The sequence below is a fragment of the Dama dama genome, chromosome 2 (assembly GCF_033118175.1).
Source record: "Dama dama isolate Ldn47 chromosome 2, ASM3311817v1, whole genome shotgun sequence".
Taxonomy (NCBI): Eukaryota; Metazoa; Chordata; class Mammalia; order Artiodactyla; family Cervidae; genus Dama; species Dama dama.
The window spans coordinates 16,271,667-16,283,839 of record NC_083682.1 but is presented as its reverse complement, the minus strand read 5'-3'; the positions used below and the strand labels follow the sequence as shown (position 1 = coordinate 16,283,839).

The 12,173-nt window shown below is 51.5% G+C and overlaps 1 protein-coding gene across 5 annotated transcripts in view; it reads right to left on the bottom strand.

The window, feature by feature from the left end:
- The window catches only part of NTM (neurotrimin), a 925,228-nt gene that overhangs the window by 192,723 nt on the left and 720,332 nt on the right, over positions 1-12,173 (bottom strand). The window lies entirely within an intron of this gene.

Genomic DNA, 12,173 nt, shown 5'->3' with positions numbered 1-12,173 from the left:
CCAGCCCTCCCTCTAGATGCAAACGGCTGGTCACACGCAGGGGAAAGTGTAGGACGTGTGGCCTAGTCTGCCCCAAAACAAGAACACCATTTGTCCACTAAAGCTTGAAAACAGTGTCAAGCTTTCAGACGGTCAATTCCTAAGGGAGATTCCTACTGGGTTCATCACTTCTGGAAAGAAGAGTGACTCTCAGGCCACAGTCAGGCTCTGGAACTGCAGACCATAAAGGCAGACATCACTAACCCTGCTGGGATGACATTCTTTCTCCTATTAATAGCAACTTCCTGCATTCTGCTTGCCCCAGAAAACGAAATGAATGAGGCTTGGCTGCAAGTGTAGGGGAGAATAAAGCCCAGGATGGCAATAAATCGGAGTGCAGAGTGGCAGGCACTGTAATCCGCCGGAATGACGCTCTGGCTCAAGGAAAAGAACCTCTTTGGGGAACCAGTGGAGGGAATCGATGGCCATAAAAGCATCCGAGGCAGCAGCAGCAGCAGGAAAGAGAGATACTGTTGACCGGGACAGGCAGCAGATTGTAGGTTGTAAAACAAAATAGAAAGTCATTAAGCAGTGAGCAAAGGGCAGGATTGCACGGTGTGGGTGTCACAGGAGACCTACATTATAGGATTCAAGACCCCACCCGCCCATCCCACCCCTGCAGTCAAGAGGTCAGAATCTCCAGGACTCTGTCTCCAAGGCCCCAGGATCCGTCACAAAGGCTCTTCTCACAAGCAAGGAGAAAAGAGAGACAGTATTTATTGCCTCTTATGTAACAGGTCTATTTGGAAACCTATTCTGACCGGCTTATCAGGGTATTAATACATCACAGACACATTGAGCTGTATTCATTTAGGGTTTGGGTTGCTTTAACCAAAGACTTTGCTGGGAAGCACGCCAGCATGGGTTTTCTGGAACGATTCCCCTTTTCTGCCTCATTTCCACCTTTTGATCCAGCAGAGGGCAGAGTCAACCCATAACACTTAGGTCGGGGACCCTGAGGGGCAGTTCCAGGCACGAGGCGTCCTGGGAGAAGGGGTCAGAGAAGCAGAGACATGAATCAACGCTTCATCCTGTAAGGAGACTGTGAGGATGAATACTTTCTGAAACCAAAGACAGGAAGTAGGTAGGACCAAAGAGGATCCAGTTAAAGAGCCCTGAATGTGCCCTGCCTCGGTTTCCCAGCCATTCCAGGGAGCAGAACACGTGAATCATTTCCATCACACCCTGTGCGCTAAACCATGCTTTGTGGAGTGCAGGCAGCGCATCTGACGACAGAGGCAAAGCAGCTGGGAAGAAGACAGGAGGCCAGGTAGAAATCAGAGAACGCAGGGAAAAGGCAGGGACAAAGGCTTCCCTCAGCTGCCCGGCTCGTCTCTCCTCCCCTCCCCGTGTGCACGGCTTTCTCCCGTGCATTCCAGTGCTTGCCTTCTGTCTCCTTTCCTTTCTTCGGCGGCCTTGGCTACCCTCTCCAGCAACCCTGTCTTGGGAGAAATAAAAGTAAAACCCCAACAACTCCTGGGGGAAAACGGCAGCAGCTGCTTCATCCCTCTGCTGCGCCCACTGCGGGAGGTAGCAGGAAGGCAGGCACCCGGCCAGCCAGCGCCGGGAGAGCTTTGATTTCCAATCTCATCGCCGCGTTTTGTCAGCCTCTGCACACCGCAAACAGCTCGGCCCCATCTATCACAGAGGAGAAGGGGTGATGGAAGGAATAAAAGAAGGAGCCACCTCCATCTCCAGGAGCGAATGGCTGGTGCAGGTGTCCTGCCACCCCCACCCGGGGCTCTCTGCCTGCACCTGCCACCTCCCCATGGAGAAGCCACCAGCCACAGCTGGGCGGCGGCTCTGCTGCCGCAGTGTTCCAGCACCTACAGATCCCATCCACCAGACTCCTCTTCTGGAAAGAACTGATGGATGCAGGACGCACTTCCCCTTGGCTGTTTGTCCTGGTCCTCCTGTTCCCATCACGTACATTCACTCGCATACACAGATGGCCAGACCCCCACTGAAACGCGTCTCCCACCCCCATCATGCAGTGGTGCCTATGAAGACTCACAGTGCTTACAACATGTGATGTCACACCTTTCCTGGACTTGTTCCTTCCCTCTGCCAACAACCCACACATCCCCCCAGGCTAGACTGCCTCTCCCTCTCTCCCTCTGTCTCTCTCTCACACACTTAAAAACATACACACTATATTCTCTTCTTGTGCTTCTGCTTAGTCGCTCAGTTGTGTCTGACTCTTTGCAACCCCATGGACTGTAGCCCGCCAGGCTCCTCTGCCCATGGGGATTCTCCAGGCAAGAATACTGGAGTGGGTTCCCATGCCCTCCTCCAGGGGATCTTCCCAACTCAAGGATCAAACCCAGGTCTCCCGCATGGCAGGTGGATTCTTTACCATTTGAGCCACCAGGAAAGCCCAAGAATACTGGAGTGGGTAGCCTATCCCTTTTCCAGGGAATCTTCCCGAGCCGGGCATCGAACCCGGGTCTCCTGCATTGCAGGCGGATTCTTTACCAGCTGAGCTACCAGGGATGCCCATACCCTCTTTTACTTCCCTGCATCCTGTGTGTGCATGTGCTGTGTGCTTTAGTCTCATTCTCTCTGCTATCATGGGAAATATCCTTCATTTATTAATCATCAATAAGTCACCAAAAAAATTGCAACCCTACTGTGAACCAGTCAACGTGCTAGGGCCTGGGGACACAAAGGTCAACAGGACAAGCTGTCTGCCTGCTGAGCATGTTCGAGGTGGTATTAATGAGGCACATCAGACACAGCTATGGAATCTTTCTTTAAGAAAGACTGTATTTTATAAATACCCCAAGCCCAAATTCCAAACAAGCTCCACATAATTTTCTGATGGATAAAGCTGAGAATTATTACTGCTTCTCAGAGGGGCTGGAGGGCAGGGTTTGGACAGAAATCAGGGGCATGGAAAACCTGGACAGGTGAGCAAAGACACCATCATGAAGGATCTTTTCTGTGGGATCTGGACCCTGAGGAATCTGGAATCTGGCATGTAGAGTCTAAGAGTTTCAAACGGGATGAGAATGTGCTCAGACCTGCGTCCTGAAAGGGTATCGCTGCTGCAGGAGAGCATATTGAGAAGCAGAGAGCCTCTGTGAGACGCCCCGTGGTCCAGCCCGCTAGGGCTGCGGGCAGAGGCAGGGCGGGGCCCGGGAAGGATGGAGGGGTGGAGACTAGGGATAGAGAGACGCTCATCCAGGTTGGGGAGTTGGGGGTGGGCAGGGTGGGGAAGGGAGGAAGGGACAGTAGCAAGAGCAGGGAACACGTCCTGGGGGCCAGTGGGCAGTGGGCACCAGGACTCTGCTCTCCCTCGACTTGCCCAGCGAGGCCGTGGTCAGCAACATCTCCACTTCACACGCAAGGAAGCAAAGCTGACAGATCACCCATGGTCACACAGGTAATAAGTCACAGGGCAGGGACAAGACCTCTGGTGGCCTGTCTCCAGGAGACCGGCACTCTGTAGCCAGGCCCCATCCCCTTCGGGGCAAAAGGATGAGGGTAGAGCCCTGGAACAAGGCATGGGTGGTCCTACAGAGGCCTCAGCCTGGAATGTGAGTGTCACGGGTGGCTCTCTGAGGACTCTGTGGGCTGGTCGCTTCACCACCCATCCTGCCAATGCCTGTGGGATGGGGGCCTCTGGCTGAGGCTCAGAGGCTGCTCCTGCTGGCTGGTCCCCTGAAGGTGGGCAGACACCTGTTGACCAGTGTATGGGATGTTCACCCAGCACTGTCTGCAGAAGGACTAGTCCTAGGACTTCTCATAGAGGAGGGCTGCAGGGGCCTCTGATGTGCGCCATGGGCACACAGACACCCCACCGTCTGATCTTGCAGAGATGGGTGGGTCTCCCTCCGGGGACACGGCTGGTCTGGGAGAGATGGCAGATCCATTGCCATGAACCTATCTCTATGGAAGCACATGGGTGTGACCCGCCCCCCCCCACTATGCAGCCAGTCCTCGGTCCACCCCTCTCCCCAAACCAGCCTCGCCCTCCAGCGTCCTCACTGTCCCTGCCATGGACAGTGCGCTTGACACGACGCTGTGACATCTACCTGTTTCACGCCTTGTCAGCGTGGCCCTCACACTGATCCCTGGGGGTTCACAGCACTGACCCGCCGCTGCCCAGCAGCCTCATTACAAATGAGAGAAAAAGAGACAGAGAGGCAAAGGGGTGGTCAGGATGGAGAAACAGGTAGGCTGACAGGACGGGGCTTGGGAGGGAAAGAGGAAAGCCAGGTACTAAGTTATAAGGGGGGACTGAACCTCTAGTGGCAGGACCTCCTTGCGGTCTCGGTCAAGGTGGCTTTCTTAATGGGGAGACAGAAGAAAACAGACAGGTGTTCTGTGCTCTGAGTTTTTCTTTGTTTCCTGTTGGATGAATGTGTGTGTGTGTGTGTGTGTGTGTATGTGTGTGTGTGTATAACAAGCATCAAGAACCAAGTTCTGGGCTGCACTGTGGTAAGCCCTACACCTGAGTAAGTCTGAGCAGGGTGAGATGAAGTGTCTTTACAGCAATACCCACTAGGGAGTTCGCTAGGCTGCATCTGGCGGCATAGGTCCTGGGAAGGGCCAGTCTGCCCAGCACCAGGGGGTCTCCAGGGTGGGCCCCCCTGCTCCCTTTTGAGGCTGCCCTGCTGAGACTCCTGGTGTCTGTACTGGCCGCCCAGGCCTGGCAGAGAAGGGGAGCCCATTCACAAAAGGGACCCTTGTTTCCCCCCCAGACAGGTGAGGCACACCTTAGGCTTCCCTTAACACATTCCTGAAGTCTGACAGTAGGTGGCATTGGAGGAGCCCAGGTTCTTTGTTATAAGTATTTGTTCCCATAAAAACCCTGTGGATTTGACTTGAACAGCCCCAGGGGAGGCTGATTTGCTGACTACAGAGTTGCCTAAATAAAACCAGTGGGAAGAGAATCTTGCAGAACAGTGCAGTGGGGAACCCACGCGTGCCTCTCCAGGTCCCAACGCCAGGAAGCGCCCTCCTTGGCCCCCCTGTTGGGCGGCTCATCTGCTCCTTATCCAGCAGGGGTTATTTTCATAGGAATTCTCAGCCTCTGCAGGGTCCTAAGCTCCCCAGCCCCAGATCTCCCCAGCGAGGATGGCACAGAGCCCTCCTTCAGGGCAGCGGCACAGAGCCCCCAGCGCCTGGAACAGAGCCTCCCAAACAGTCTCTCCCGCGCCTCTGCACTTTACCTACATTTCACACTAATAGGGGGTTCAGGTGTCCCTTTTCAGGCTCCTGCAAGGAGGCGGGGGCTCCATTGAATGCCAGCCCGTGGTGTCTAGGTTATTAGCAATGTCTGCGGAATGCAGGTAATTTGTGTTTCTGCTTTGTGCAATTGCCACTAATGGCACAGGCATAGAATGAAGCCATCTTCCTAAACACACGTCAGAGGAATAGATTTGCCAGGTACAAAAGACGAGGAGCAGAAGAATTGAACTTGAACGCTAGCATGTTTGTGCGAAAGTGATGCACTTAAGTTATTATGCATGAAAACTATTGGCAAAATTGTCAGTTTGGGCTCCTTGGAGAGAGAAGATGAACAGAAGGGGTGGGTCCGCTGGCTGGAAGAGAGGGCCGCAGAGCTTGTGGGGACATTGATTACACATGGAGGAGGAGAACAAAATGAGAACTAAAGCTTCTGAAGTCGAATTTAAGAGAGTGATGGGAAGGGACAGCATAGGTTGGGGGAGAGGATGGCCTAGCTAGGGGGAGGGGTGGGAAGAATGGACCTCAGAACAGGATCTCATTATGGACCAGCTTTTTTTTTTTTTTTTTTTTTTTTAAGATTTATTTATTTATTTTGCTGTGGACCATGTTTTAAAGCCTTGATCGAATCTGTTACAACACTGCTTCTGTTTTGGTTTCCTGGCCACGAGGCGTGTGGGACCCTAGCTCCCAAGTCAAGGATGGAATACACACCCCTTGCAGTGGAAGGCGGAGTCTTAACCACTGGACCACCAGGCAAGTCCCCAGACCAGTTTTTCACTTATATTTTCTACACTTCGTAGTCCTTTTACTTCAACGAATGGAGCCGGGTGTTTTCCATGTGTTCCCTCAGCTCAAGCATCTCCTCAAGCCCCTGGTGACCCTGGGAGTCGTGGGCAGCACATGGATTGTGTTCTCTCTCTGTGTCAGACTGAAATATCCCAGCTGCATCGACTTTATGCATTTGGGTTTATATTTTACTTTTTATACTTGGACCTTGATGCTGTCTCGTGTTTTAAGAACAGGACATTAACACTGTGACCCCGATTTAATATTCAAAGCAAATGAGGTCCCGGGTAGAAGGGCGTGTGGATGTCATCACACGGACAATCCAGTGATGAAGATAAATTACACTTCCTCAGGCTCGTGTAGGGAATGCTTCTTCTGTGTCTCTAAAACAGGAATACAACCATGGCCTTTTCTACTTTTCTCTGTGAACTCTGCAAACTTTGGGGAGAGTGAAACCAGAAGAGCACATCCAGGTAGCCATGTGATGGATTCTGACAGCAGAAAAGGGTGTCAAAGTGATTAATACAAGATAGCAGATCATCAGGGGATAGATTAATGCACTTGTGTGTACCATAGACACACACACACACACCCCCACCCCAAGATGTTCATTTCCATCCAGTCTCTCCTAACCAGGATTGGCTTATAGCAGCCCCACGAGATCCTACCAAGGGCTGGCGGTGGGGCTGAGCACAAATGAAGTATAAAGCAGACACAGCATCTGCACATCCTAGAAAAGTACACCAAGCTCTTTTGTTGTGATCAGCCTGCCTCTTGGAGGAGGCCGGGGGATGAGATGGTTGCAAATCTTTGCAGAACCCTAGGCAGATAAGAAAATAATAGTCTCCTCCCATTGTCAGATGAAGAAAGATAGGGAACAATCCATGTAATTTGTCTAAAGTGGTAGAGAACTTCTCTTCCTTAAAGGAACTGGAGGTTGGATTCCCTATACACAGCAAATAAAAATGTCAACACTGTAGCCTCGTCCCCCTTCTGCCCACAGCGAAGACCCTGATTTTCTATGTAACTTTGTGGCCATGCTTACAGTAGGAAATAAAAAACAATAGCCAGGGTAACCTCAGGGGTCTTGGGCCATCGTTTCCAGGGAGACCTGCCCTCAGCCAGGTGCTGTCTCCTCTCCCCCCTCTCCCTCTTGGCTGCATTTTATCGTCTCTGAATCCATCAGTCCAGCAGTCCCCAAGGAGAAGGGAACCAGCCTGGTGTCCTTTCAAAAATCTTCTTGGTCACACGTACCGAGAGAGAAATACAGCATGTACATCTGAAGAAGCCATTAGCTCTGATCAGCTTTAAAGCCAGAGCCGTTCAAACATGTGCAGAAAGAAAGTAGCAACATAAACAGAGGGAGAAACAAAGACAGGAATTAAAAACATCATCAACCGAGCTGTAAAACCAAGCTGTGACTAGGGGAAGGCGAGCCAGGCTCAGACTGGCGCCCATTCCGTGGTGCATCCATGAAACTCATTCTTCCCCGTTTCCTGTTAATTTCCCTGCTCCGTAGCACGGATGGGGGCTCCTTTATTGAAACATATATTCTTTATACAGCCTATAATAAATCCTTATCTCTTCACGAGCCGAGGAACAGTTGCCCTACCAGCCTGGTCCCAAGCCGCTTGACAGGGAGCTTGGGCCAGCCCAGAAGCAGCACCACCGTGAACCTCACCACAGCTCTGCCTGCCCGCTGACAGGTGATTCATTTCCTCTAACAGCTCTGCCCATCCGTGCCTGGGTGCAGGAGGCCCCCAGAGCCCACCAGAGACGTCTCTTCAGTAAGAGCACTGAGGCCCCAGGACCTGAGGACCACCAGCTCATTTCAAAGGGGGGCTGAAAACCCCATTTCAGCCTAGGGCGGCACAGGCAAACCATTTAATGCATTAACCTACACCGAGTCCTCACCCCGTTGCTTCTCATCTTGACTGAAGGGTAAGAAGGTTAATTATTCCCAGGCTCATCTCCAGACTTCGCAGACCATATCATGGCTGCTGGGGAGATGGGTGGGAGTGGGGACCGGTCTGGCTGGACATAGACTTTGGAGGAGGCAGTGGTCATGAGTTTGGGGGCTGCTGCCGCTGTTGCTCCAGGCTAAACCTTTGATACCAGAAGGGTCAGTCATGAGGGGAAGCATCACCTCCCCTGATTCAGGCACCAGGAGGACAGGGAGCTGTGATTCAAAGGCTGCACTATGTGCTCCGGACGAAACGACCAGGACAGAGGATCTCAGTAGGGACCACAACCAGAATGAGCATCTTCCATCCCGCTCTGAAGGAATCACAGAGCGATGGGGCCAGGAGCATTCAGTGCCACTAGGAATCAGCTCCTGATGCTGTAAGAGGGTGAAGAGGACCCACGGGGAAGGCGGCAGGAAAAGGGGAGCCGCCCAAGGGTGGAGGAGGAGAGTCTCTTCATCCATGGGCAGTTGGGGAACTGAGAGGGAGTGAGGCTGACTCGGGGAGAGAGTGGTTCTCCTCTCTCTGCTCCTCCCCCTCCTAGCCGCTGCACCCCCTTGAGGACATCATCCTTAAAATATATTTCATTTCACAGCTGCATTATGGTACCACAAAATCCTGGGAATCCAATTTAAGAACAGATTACCTCCTCACTTACTTCATTTGAAGCAATTACATGTTAATTTTCATTGAAACCAGTCTAATGCATACCAATCTGATGCCGCAATCTCATTTGAATACTTAAGGGAACATCCACCGGGTTTGGGGCTCCAGAGATTGATATTTAAAGGGCCACTTCATCATTCTTTTTGTTGGTGGGCTCCCTAGTTCCAGCCCCTCCCCACAGCTCCTCAGGAGGGCAGTTTCTTGGTGAAAGGAGTGCAAGTCAGCTTGCTCCAAACTGCAGGCATGGGTCCCTGGAGAGGAAGCCTGTGTTCCATGCATTTGTCTTCTCTCTGCCACGTTGTCCATGTACGTGTGCGAGGAAAACATCTCCACCTTTGTCTTCCTTGCAGAGTCAAGTTTCATTCTCTGCCTCCTGCACAGGGAGGGGAAGGCAAAGCCAAGCTCCAGCCTTTTCTCAGCCTCTATCCATCCACACCCATCCCAAGTCATTGATGATCACCTTTGTATTCTCAGCCATTCACCTAAGGAGGAAATAGCTTCCTAGACAAACTCTGTGCATTGATTTCAGCTACTGGTAATTAATAATACTCAGGCACGCTGAAATCAGCTGGTCTTTTAGTTTTAGAAGAGGGAGGTTGAAAAAAACGAGGTCTGTCTGCTTAGTTTATGTATTTAAACTAAAGAAATTCATGTTCAAAGCTACAATTTAATTAGATTGTAAGACTGTAAAGGACCCGGGACTATTGTGAAGATGCTATATTCTGTGTTCTATTATGTTGTAATTAATCTACACCGACATGGAGGCAGGCAGATGGGAGTGACAAGATGGATTTAATTCAACAGAGTCCCAAGATCTTGGTTCCAGAGCAGCCTGAGTTCTCCTGTTTCGAAGGAGGTACTTGGGATGTAGGGACAGGCAGGCAACTAGACTGACACCTGTAACTCTTGGCTAATCTTTGCCCTGAAGTTCCACAGAGGTCTGGAATATGTATATCCTTTACGTGTGTATGTATGGAGCCTCCACAGCGTGTCTGTTATCAGAGTCGGGAACAGAACAGTGACTTTAGAAAAGAAAAATGTGAGACTTCCCTGGTGGTCAGGGGGTTAAGTCTCCATGCTTCCACTAGAGGGTCTGGGGTTCAATCCCTGATCCGAGAACTAAGATTCCACATGCCACACGCAGCATCACAGTCAAAAAAAGGCAAAGCCCCCATTCTCCTGGGGCTGACACAACAAACAACCAAAAAAGCAAATGCATCAGAGGATAAGTCCTCTGGAGGAAGACAAATGAGTGAGAGGAAGCGAGGAAACATGGGTGGCGGTCCTATTTTACTTATTTTTTAATTATTGCAGCACATCAATCAAGCAGAGCTCAACGCCTTTGGGATTTTCTTTCTGGGAGGAATCAAAGGGCCTGGAGGTCTATGGCTTCAGCAGCAGTTACATTAATGATAGTAATTCTTTATGCATCAGGGTATTTCAAGACCCTTGCCAAGGCACGGCCCTCCACTTCTTGAAGGTGAGTCCTTCTTCAAGATGAAGGACTTGTCACTCCACCAGTAGAAGCCTGTAAAAGCCATAGAATCGTAGGTGATCTGGCCAGTAAGATGGACCAAGAGACACACACAGACCAGGCAGAGAGGGGCACACCCACTGCCTCCAGCCTAGAGCCTGCCAGACCTCTCTGATCGCTTCAATCTCAACAACAGAAAGAATAAAAACGGTATATCCTTCCCTGTACAGAGCTTGGCAAATATGCTTTTTGTCTTCATGTGGCAAGACTGAATACTATTTGCATTGCTGGAGGGTTTACTAGGCTAGTAGAATATAGTTGTAATACAAAGAAACACTCATTTTAACAGAACACTCTTGATTTCTAATGGAAATTTTCTAATGCATAAATTGAACTAAATGTGAGTCACTCAGGAACTCTGAACTTCTATGGCTGGTGGGGGCTGGGCAGATCCTGCTTGGATCCACAGATGCCAGGAAAGACTCACCTCCTGAGAAAATATTAGCATAAGCTCTGCAGAATCCTCCCTGGACACTATTCTCACTCTCCTCTAACCTGGGCTGCTCACAGCACCTTTCTTTTCTGAACAGGTAGTTTATTCATCCACAGGCTCCTAGTGAAGTGCATTACTTTTCATTTTCAAACCCACAAACAAGGATGGCACCAGAGAAAAGAGTGGAGCTGTCTGTCTGCGACCCGTGGCGAAGCAAGATCTGGAAATCGGCCACCCTCAGTCACGTTCACGCTTCTGGCTTGATCTACATGACAATCAACTGCATTTCTACAGGGCGTCATCACTTTGCAGACCTCGGCATTCGCTCCTTCATTACCTGTCTGCACCAGCCACTGTGCCAGGTCCCTGGGGCATATCGGAGGTTGCGCTAATCATGAGGAGATGCAATGTGGTGACCACTAGGTCTGCTGCTGTGAGTCCAGAGAAGGGGCTCAGTCATCACTGCATCTGTCTGCTTGTCCACTTCCTGACCTCCTCTCCTCAGCTCTGGTCCAGAGAACTCATCTCCCATACCCCCCAGGCCTCTTTGTCCTCAGGTTTCAATGCAGGACAGGGTCGATTGGGAAAGGGCAGGACGGAGCAGGGGGACCTTCCCGCCCATCTGGGTGGCATCTGTGGCCTTGGTTGCATCTCCCAGGGGCTCCAGCCCCTCCCTGTATGTGCAGCTCCTGATGGCTGGGTCTGGCCCCCTAACTTGACCCAGTGCTCCTCCCTGCATGCCCCCAGCCTGCAGATGCATATGGATGGGAAGAGGACAGGTATAAGCGGATGCCGTTCAGTCTCCTGACTGGCTCCTCAGCTTCCCCATCACCTCCATCACCAACTATGCCTGTTACACTGACAGGGGCTCTGGCTGGTTCGAGGGGGAGGGAAAGCACTCAGAGAGCATCGGAGGAGGAGGCCACCCTGAGCTCAGTTTGGAAGGTCCTGCAGTGTTGAGTCAAAGACAAGGGTGTAACAGGAGGATGGGGAGGTGTGAAGGCAGGTCCTGGCGGCCAGCATGTCTGCACATGGTGGCCATAGACAGAATGGTCACGGAGACGGGCTGCAGAGGAGCAGAGCTCCACCACCTGTTCTGGGCAGCCTCTGGACAGTGTACATTACCAGATTCCGAGAAGGCGCGAGTCTAATCAATGAGAGGGGAGGAGCCCACGTCGTGATGTTACAAACTTCACATGAGAACCATAAGGCAGGTGGTCAGGGGACACCAGGCCGTGAGGTCTGCAACAGATCTTGGGACCAGCGCTAGTTTCCAAGGCTGCCCTCGCAACACAGTGACCAACGGTCAGGGGGAGTGTCACCGAGTCTGGATGGATGGCAGCGGGCTCCCCTCCACGAAAGTGTCTGCCTGCTCCTTCAGAGATGCCTTCTTGAAGTCTGTACCACAAACATTACATGCTTCTGACTTTTATCTACTGGTCAGTACCACTCAAGATCCCAAGCACCAGAGTTGACAAACATCAGTAAGAAGAGCATGTACACCTGTGAGGTAAGCGTTGGGCCCAGAAGCATTCAGGGCATCCCGCCAAACAAC